General features: G+C 37.0%; 1 long non-coding RNA gene across 2 annotated transcripts in view; it reads left to right on the forward strand.

The window, feature by feature from the left end:
• The window catches only part of LOC106871953 (uncharacterized), a 19,614-nt gene extending 10,027 nt beyond the window's left edge, over positions 1 to 9,587 (forward strand). For both annotated transcript variants that reach the window (XR_001409724.2, XR_001409723.2), the window contains one exon: positions 2,479 to 9,587. This is a non-coding gene — a long non-coding RNA (uncharacterized LOC106871953). The remainder of the gene's footprint in view (positions 1 to 2,478) is intronic.
• The last annotated feature ends 867 nt before the right edge of the window (positions 9,588 to 10,454 follow it).

The following is a 10,454-nucleotide window of genomic DNA, read 5'->3' on the forward strand; positions in this document are numbered from 1 at the left end:
CCCCCCCCCCATTCGCTTCATAACTTGGGTGCGGATTCATTTATAAAGCAAGATTTCACATCTGGATGTTCTTTCTGTTGCTGCCAGTCCTCACATGTTTTCCAAGTAGGGGATCTTTTTTTATTTCACTGGTCTTTGAAAGCACAAAGCCATTGGTTGTAATGTAATATACCACCATTATTTGTCTGTGATAATTATCATGCACATCTGCATGTGCACTCACACATGCACACATGTATGTAGGAGAGGCTCAGGGATATAGTGGAAAACACCTGCTCAAGGCATCACTCTATGGGATTGAACCCAGAATCACAAAGTTGCAAAGTGAATTTTTTAACCACACAGCCTTGCGTGTGTGTGTGTGTGTGTGTGTATATGTATATGTATGTATACATGCACTCTTTTACTTGTTTGTCATTTGACTGTGGCTGTGCTGGAGCACCACCTTTAATTGAACAAATTGATGCCAGGACTTATTCTTTATAAGCCTAGTACTTACCCTATCAGGCTCTTTTGCCAAACCACTAAGTTATGAGGACATAATCACACCAAAGCGATGGTGTGTCTGTGGGGTGGGGAACAAACACTTACAAATATATATATATATATATATATGATGGACTTCTTTTAGTTTCCATCTACCAAATCCACCCAGAGGGCTTTGGTCAGCTATAGTAGAGAACACTTGCCCAAGGTGTCATGCAGTGGGACTGAACCTGGAACAATGTGGTTGGGAAGCAAGCTTCTTACCACACAGCCACTCCTGCACCTATATACATATAATGTGTGATGATTGTAAATGTATGAGTCGCTCATACAAGTGGTGTCCTTCACTTTCATTATTCTGTGGAAACCTGTCTGGCCATAAGGAAGCATTACTTTGCTTCGGAACAAGTCAGGGTTGTTGTCAATAATAGCATTATGCTGTAAAAAGAATCTGCTTCAGTAAACTCTGTCTAACCCATGCTATCATGGAAAAGTGGACATTAAAACGATAATGATGATGATATTAATGCTCCATCAGATTTGGTGAGTGATTCAGTTGTTCACTCAATGGAATTATGAAATTGTTGAATTAAAGAGCAAGTGGCTGTTTATTCCACAGAAACCTTTACCTTTGATGTAATCCGCCAGCTGGTTCAGTGTGACACAAGCATGAAGAGACTGTCCCCTTTGAGTAGCAGGTGCTGTCCATTAAACTGGCTTCCATACACCTTCCACCGAACCAGTTTCAGTCACAAAGCTATGTCTTTAAGACACTTGCCAAAGGTGCCATACAGTGAGACTGAACCTGGAACCATGTGGTTGGCAAGCAAGCTTCTTACCACACAGCCACACCTGTTTTTGCAGCTCTATTTCTGCAAGTCTGTTTCTGTATGTTCTAATTACATTCCTTTATGTCCAGCTCAATTTTTGCCATTCTGGCTCTAATATAATTGACCAAAACTCTTGGCGGTGGTGCCCCAGCGGGATTGGTCCAGTGACTGAATCCAGTTGAAGGATTGAAAAGATGAAATTCAATGTGCATTTTAAAATTCCTACCTCATTTGTCCTTGTCTTTTGGCAATATTTACAAAGTCAGTTCTAAAAACGACTAACTATATTGATGAGCAGATTTGAAATCTTATGAGTTATTCAAATCCCATCCTTCTTTCTTCTTCTGTCTACATTTCCCTTGTCAATATGTCTTTGATGTGTTTTATGTTTAAAATATTAATTACAGCTTTTGTCTTTGAAAAGTGTTGCTTGAAAGCTAAAAAGTTTTACTTTTATGACTTTTTTTTCCTGTCATTGTGAAGATATTTAACCCTTTAGCATTTAAACTAGTTATATCCAGCCCAAATAGTCTGTCTTGTGTTCAGACTTGCCAAATCAAGCCTTTTACACCTACCCTACAATGTCATTCTAAAAATAATCAATTACATCATTGAAATCTCAAAGCTACGAAATAATGCATGATTACTTCAAAACAATGTGAATAAAGAAGCATTACATTTAGTAGTGAAGGCGCATGGCTCAGTGGTTAGAGTGTAGGGTTCACAATCACAAGATAGTGAGTTTGATTCCCAGACCAAGCTGTGTGCTGTGTTCTTGAGCAAGACACTTTATTTCACGTTTCTCCAGTTAACTCAGCTGTAGAAATGAGTTGCGAGGTCAATAGTGCCAAACTGTATTGGCCTTTGCCTTAACATCAGTGGTGTGGAGTGGCTAGACTGGTATGCATGGGCAACTGCTGGTCTTCCGAAAACAATTTTGCCCCGAGCTTGTGCCTTGGAGGGGAAGTTTCTAGGTGTAACCCCACGGTCATTCATGACCCAAGGAGGTCTTTTATATTTGGTTGAGTAACAGGAATACTAAAGGGTTAAATACACCAAATTTTGTCTAAACTAGAATGTTGGATATATGCGTATTATTCTTTTTGTGTTTTTGTTTCTTAAATTATATTTTAGAAATTGTTTCTTTTGCTTTTCTTGAAAGGTCATCCCGTTTGAAGCGAGGAGCAGTCCATCAGCGAACCCCTTTGAATGTGACTATGTGACAACCAGCATCTCCAAGGAACACGAGCACAGCTGTTACAGCCAGCAGAACACAACACATTTTAGGCAGTTTAGCACATGTCCATTAAGTGTGCCAGACCTTTTACCTCTTTGTTCTCTTAGTTGTGCTGGCTTTCTGAGTTTGGTTCTCTTGGAAGTGACTGTAATGGTATGGTTGGGGAATGAGTGTGAAACATGGATGGGAAAACTGAGTCCTGCCAGGCTGGTTCATGCCCTTCTATCACCAGGCACTTTGCTGCTAGCTGTGTTGCTTGATGTCACCACAAGTTATTACTGCTTTAATGCTCTATTCAAGCTGGAAGCTGGCTATATCTTTATATGCCCCCAGCCATTCTTCACTGTGTAAAACTTTCATCTTTTATAATCTAGTTGGCAGAGATTAGTGGGTTTGTTCGTTTTTTTTTTTTTTTTCCTCCCTATCTTTTCCTTTCTTCTATCATATTTTGTTCCTAAGGAACAGTCATAAAAACATTTCTAACATTTCTGTAGCTGAAACTATTGTACTTAAAGTATGTACTCATATTCTAAAGAGTACTGCTAGAATAATTCTTCAGCTTTTCCACTCCCACTTCTCTGATCTGTTGTATTTTCTATCTAGTCCTTCCCTTTGCCAATGTCTCATCTCTGCTGATAGATTCTTGGCACAGTTAATGTCTCTGAATTTGAATGTAAAATGATTACTTTCTCTCTCATCATTTTATCAACTTCACCTCTTTAACTAGTTTCTCCATCTTATTATTTCTTTATATTTGGAAGCTTTCACTAATATTTAAATTATTTCTTCTAGGTCATTACCTTTCCCTGTTTAAGTTTTATCTATAGTTGAGGGGAGTGAGTGAAGATACTCACCCATGTCAAAATCAATTCTGTATCATATCAAAAGTTAGTGAAATACATTTTAACAACTTCAATGCTTATGAAGGTAATTTTCTTACATTAAGTGCTATTTTTTTATCCTTTAATACTGTACAAAGGAGTGATGAGAATGAATGTTTTACTAAAGGCAAACTGGTAAATTTTATAAGCTCCAATGTCAAAAGCTGTGATAGTTCCATTTAACCCAAGCAAAATGGTTTCACTGACTTCTCACAAAACTAAAAACAAAAAAAATTTCTTTTTTGCCTTATTTGTCTAAGAATGATTTTTATATTTCTTTTTCTTGTCAAGCTGTTTGGTTTGCGTCATATTATCATTGTTATATTAACTCTAATTTTCATGTAATATAATTCTGTATTATATTTCAAAGTTTAAGAATTGTTAAGACTATATCTAGGTAGCTTGCATTTTTATTTTGTTTCTTGCTTGCAAAGTGAACCATCACTTAGTTTTTTTTTCTGTTCCTTCTATAATTACTCACCATGATTTTCATTCATGCAAATCATAGAGTTGTCATGATATTTTGTCCAACATCAAAGACTAGCTTCTGTTCATTTAGAGCCTGTTCTGGTTAAATGATTTCTTCATCTTTATTCAGGCTGTTACATTATTCATCAACCCAGATTACTCTCCACATTTTCTCACAGCACAAGGTCCTACCTCTTCCCATATTAATGGTTTATTCCCGCTTCATAATTCTCTGTGGAATTGTTGGGTTTCAAGTGCTGTTCTAAATTGCCAAACACATTCTTTCTCACACATTTCTCTCTCTTTTCTCTCACACATACACACACACAAGTAATTTATTTTAATTTAATGAAATAGTCATTTACTCATTTCAATCATTGAAGGACAACTCCCTCCCTCCCTCTGTGTGTGTATGTGTTTTAATGTCCACTTTTCCATATTTGAATGTCTGTGGGTAACTTTGAAGGCACAGAAATATGTGACTTTCTGTCTTGTACATTTAAATGCACATACGAAAAAAAAAAAAAAAATCTAAAAAAGATGTTCACGTGTAGGACTCAATAGAGATGATGGCTCCCAGTCGCCTGCTGTTTGAATGACATCTGCATAGATAATTTCAAGAACACATTAATACAGATATTTAAAAATCATCATTAATATCAACTTAAGAATCATCAAAATCAAAGGGGAAGGTTTCTCAGTCATTGCTCGACTTACTAAAATATCAGTTAAATCTCCTAACCACCTTCTACCATCATTGAATGGATAAATAAACTCGACTGCAAAAGACAGTATAATATACTCCTTGATACACTCCGAAAATGAGGTGAGATTAGATGATGATGATGATGATAGCTTGATTACAATTACAACTCCTACTGACAAGCTCTACCCTTAGAGAAAGCCAAATATAAAATTATATTATACATTATTAGAAACTTTAACCGTTTGTCCATACCTCAAAAATGTACTTGGCTATAGATATCAGCAGGAGATTGTTGAACCTATCTTTTGTGCGAAATAGAATTATTCCATAGATTATTCAAATGGTACTTTGAGAAAAATTGGTTTCAAAGGAAAATCAAAATATTTTTTTTAGTTGTTTCAGTCTTCAGTTGAACAAACTGACCTCAGGACTTATTCTTTGTAAACCTAGTGCTTACTCTATCAGTCTCTTTTGCTGAACCATTAAATTACAAGGACGTAAACACACCAACATCGGTTGTCAAGTGATGGTGGGAGGACAAACACACACACATATATACATACATACAGGCTTCTTTCAGTTTCCGTCTACCAAATCCACTCACAAAGTTTTGGTTGGCTCGAGGCTATAGTAGAAGACACTTGCCCAAGGTGCCATGCAGTGGGACTGAACCCAGAATCATGTAGTTGGTAAGAAAGCAGCTTACCACACAGCCACTCCTGCGCCTATATATAGAATAAAGTTCACAGAAAATTAAATAAAACAAACAATCTGGTTGAAAAACTTTTGCCAGGTCCTGTCCATTTACTGCAGTCATTCAAAGAGTCCACCAACCAGACAATTCCCATAGAGACTTCTCTCTTGACCATAAACATACTGAGAGTTTATGCTGCTATATACTCTGCCATTTGCAGCATTTTGTTTCCCGAACTATTGCAATACATCCAATAAAATGCATAATGGTGTTGGACTAAACCATCAGCTTTGAATAGATTAACGAACACGACTTGCATTATATGGAATAGTTTTACTCTTTGTACATATTAATGTGCTTGTGTGTGTCTATGTATGTATATATGTGTGTGTGTGTGTATGTATGTCTATATATACTCACACACATACACACTCAGATATTTATGGCTCGTGTACTCACTACGTCCTACAGAACTTGAAGCCTCCCTCTGTCTTTTTTTTCATCATTCTGCTACGCACTCTATACTTCTCTACCCTTCATTCATTCTGTGCCAAGGTCTGGAGCCACCTTCATTTTCCTTCCTGATGTAAAGTTAACACCATATTTGGTAATTTCTTCAGTAACACCAACAATAACTGCAGCAGGACTTATTCTTTGTAAACCTAGTGCTTACTCTATCAGTCTCTTTTGCTGAACCATTAAATTACAAGGACGTAAACACACCAACATCGGTTGTCAAGTGATGGTGGGAGGACAAACACACACACATATATACATACATACAGGCTTCTTTCAGTTTCCGTCTACCAAATCCACTCACAAAGTTTTGGTCTCTCTCTCTTTCTTTCATTCATTCATTCATTCATTCATTATTTACAGCACAAGCCTGCACATTTCTTTGTGTGCCTGTGCATATGTGGTTGTATGTTTGTGGTCGTGTGTGTGTTGCTTATCCTTTATGACAGTGTATGTGTGTAAAGTAATTGACAAACAGAAGTGATTATGACTGTGTGTGTGTGTGTGTGTGTGTGTGTGTGTGTGTGTGTGTGTGGTGGGGGGGGGGCGGTTATGCAAGTAGTTGTCTCTGGTCATATTCATTTGTATATACCTTCTTGTAGCTGTCCTGTAAAAGTCATTCCTCACCTGTCAGCTTCACTTGTCAACATCACATCATTATAATTATTACAGAAAGCAGAAATAACTAGTTTGAGATAGATGGAATGGCAGGCTCTCTGCAGCCTAATCACAAACATGGTTAACCATCAAGCTATGGATATGTAGTTCACAAAAGTTGTCTTGTTTCACCTATTTTAGTTTCAAATTGATGTTTATAAAGTCTAACATTATTATTGTAATTATAAATGATGATAATCCTTCGTACTAAAGGCACAAGGCCTGAAATTTTGTGGGAGGGGACTAGTTGATTACATCGATCCCAGTTTTTCGCTGGTATTTAACTTATCGATCCCGAAAGGATGAAAGGCAAAGTTGACCTCAGTGGAATTTGAACTCAGAACGTAAAGACGGATGAAATGCCACTAAGCCTTTTGCCCAGCATGCTAATGATTCTGCCAGCTCACCATCTTTATAAATAATAATAATAATAATAATAATAATAATAATAATAATGTGTTGTGCATTGACAGAATCATAAATGGTGGCCAAAATACATTGTAGTATTGAATTATGGCTCTTTGCATTCTGTGTTCAACTCCTGTCATGGTCATCTTTGTTTTTTCATTCTTCTGGGGTTAGTAGAGTATCAGTCAAGTACTGCAGTTGACATGATGGACTGTTCCCTTTCCTCAAATTTGAGACCCTATGGCCGTGTAAGAAATTGCTATTATTATTGAAGTGGCAAGCTGGAAAAATCATTAGCACTTTGGATGAAATGCTTAGCAGTATTTCTTGCTACTCATTGCGTCCTGAGTTCAAACGTCGCTGAGGTTGACTTTGCCTTTCATCCTGTTGGAGTTGATTAAATAAGTACCAGTTAAACATTGGGGTTTCAGACCTTGTGCCTATAGTAGAAAGGATTATTATTAATATAATGAAGGCAGCAAGCTGGCGGAATCGTTAGCATGTTGGGTGAAAGGCTTAGCAATATTTCATCGTTGCTACATTCTGGGTTCAAATTCTGCCGAGGTCGACTTCGTCTTGCTTCTTTTTGGGGTTGATAAATTAAGTATCAGTGAAACACTGGGGTTGATGTGACCAGCTAGTCTCCTCATCTCCCAAAATTTCAGGCCTTGTGCTTATAGTAGAAAGGATTATTATTATTGTTGTTCTAAGATTGACTCCCAATATAGGAGCAAGGTTTGCAATTTTGAGCATGAATATTGTTGTAGACTAGGATAATTGCATCACTCACCTGGTACTTTATTCTATCAATCTCAGAAAGAAAAACTGAGTTGATCTTGATGGCGTTTGAACTCGGACTGTCAAGGTACACAAGGCACTTTGTCATTCTCTTGATTCTTCCAGTTTTGTTCATGAATATTTATTACTAGGGAGTAAAAAGTTACATGTAAAAATCTAACAGTTTGCATTTCTTTGTTGGATACCAGTGGTCAGTTTTTGGTAAGAAGCATATATACACCATGTGGACAAGCCTCTTGCCCTTGCCTCCCACATAATTGGTACTATGTAAATCCTGCCTGGGTTGACTTTAGAAGTCAATGAAATAAAGAGCTGTCAAATCTTAGGGGTCAGTTTTCTGTTGACTGTCCCACCGTTTCTCCATAAATGTAACCTTCTACTGCCTACATGAGTAAATCATCATCATCATCATCGTTTAACGTCAGCCTTCCATGCTGGTATGGGTTGGACGATTTGACTGAGGACTGGTGAAACCGGATGGCAACACCAGGCTCCAATCTAATTTGGCAGTTTCTACAGCTGGATGCCCTTCCTAATGCCAACCACTCAGATTATGGAAAAGAAAGTGGTAGATTGATTGGAATTGGTGGAGCTTTAAGTATTTTTATTTGCACCCTTTTGTATTCTTGGTTCAATTCCTGCTGAGGTTGACTTTGCCTTTCACTCTCTTAAGTTTGGTAAAATAAAGGACAAGTGAAATAACGGTGTCAGTTTGACCGACTAAGTCCCTACCCTACAAATTTGTGGCCCTGTGCCATTGTGAGAAATTATTAGGCTGGAAGAACTACAGAACTGGTAGAACATCAGATTAAATGCTTTTGCAGGGTTTAAACATGTTTCTATTTTCTGAGTTCATTCCCCACTGAGGTCAACTTTGGACCAATAAAACAAAGTACCAGTTGTAAACTGGGGTTGATTAAGTCAACTAGTTTCCTCTCCCTCCCTCAAATCTTATAACATTGTCATCCGTTATGGCATTTCTGTGTTTTATCTTATCAAATGCTTGCCCTCCACTTCAGAATGGGATGGTCAGTTAGTTTTCCTGTGACAATGTTAGTGCAAGAGTACTCAGTAAAGACTGGCAAACTGAACCAGCCTCCCAATAAATATATATATATATATATATATATATATATATATATATATTCTTGAGACTCAGTCCTTTAGTTGGGTAATTCCAAAGGGATAGGTTGGCAGAGATAGTTCTCATTTCACAGCTTAGAGTCTCTATTTATTGCAAATGAGTTCACTCATACTCTCTCTCCACAGCTCCCTGCTTGGTATAAATGACCCTTTATAATTCATACCTTGTCTTTCATATCCTCTTAGTACGGAAGTTAGCAGTCAAGAGGTAGAAGTAAATTTATTGAACTAAGTTACTTTATCTTGCCCATTTAGTTTATCTGTTGTTGATGTTGTTATTGTGGTGCAGTGACTGTAAAGGTGGTGCATTTAGTTATGTTCTTTTTAAACCTCCCACCACCGAGGAAACTCAGTGAATATATAATTTTATCATGCAGTCATTGTAGTTTCACTTTAAAAGTAATCAATTGCTTCTCAGCGAATAGCCATAGTTAATTAGCTGACTGGCTTTACTTCTTCAACTGGGCTATAAAACAATATAAGAGATGGTAGGTGGGGTTGTAAAGAAAAAGGAAGGTTAGATTGGTGTGACCATGTGTTAGCTATGTGACAGGTGGTGAGAATGTGTGAGCCTGTAATATATATATATATATATATATATATATATAAAATGAATGATCTTTGTATATATTGGTATATCGCAGTTGGACATGACTGATACAATTTAATCATGAAAATGATGTTATGGTTTACAGGCTGCCTATTTTGTTGTTTGTATTTTTGTTTACTTCAACTGACAAATAAAATATAAAACCCTGAATTATTCCTTGGCTTGGTTGTCCTTTCTTCATCATCATCATCATCATCACCATCATTGTCGTTTAACGTCCGCTTTCCATGCTAGCATGGGTTGGACGATTTGACTGAGGACTGGTGGACCAGGAGGTGACACCAGGCTCCAATCTGATTTGGCAGAGTTTCTACAGCTGGATGCCCTTCCTAACGCCAACCACTCCGAGATCTTTCATTTAAAAAAAAAAATATTTATTCTTTATTCTGCTGTTTGACATTTTCGTTGTGTAAAGAAGTGCTGATCACTTAAAGTGGACGACACTTGTGCAAGAGGGAGACCCAGGAAGATATGGGATGAAGTATCGAAGGTTGACCCCAAAATGCTGAGTCTCATGAAGATGACAAAGGACTGAGATACATGGTGCAGTGCTGTACTCAAGAAGACCCACTCACCTCAGTAAAATTTCTCCACGAGAGCAGAATGGGCAGTGCTGGTGTTACCTAAAAAAAACACTGGTGATGGTGCCATGTAAAAAGCATCCAGTACACTCTGCAAATAAAGATGAGTTAGAACTCCTTGGTCAGATTTGTCACACGTTTAGGACACCGCTGCATAACTTGTGATTTGAAGGAGTGTATTAACCCATTCAGTGCCAAATTTTTTAATTCTTACTTTTTGGCTTAAGAGTTAAAATATAGTATTTAAATTTTCTTCATATGTGAATTATTTTGGAAATTATAAATTTTTCGAAAACTTCCAAAAGGGTATTGTTAAAAAGAATAAAAAAAAAAAAGCATATTTATCCTTTTCTATTCAATTGTAAGAATAAACGTTTAAAGTTTTTTTTTTAAACTATAGTATCAAATGCGAATGTGTATGAAATATCAATGAATGATA

The sequence above is a fragment of the Octopus bimaculoides genome, chromosome 8, assembly GCF_001194135.2.
Source record: "Octopus bimaculoides isolate UCB-OBI-ISO-001 chromosome 8, ASM119413v2, whole genome shotgun sequence".
Taxonomy (NCBI): Eukaryota; Metazoa; Mollusca; class Cephalopoda; order Octopoda; family Octopodidae; genus Octopus; species Octopus bimaculoides.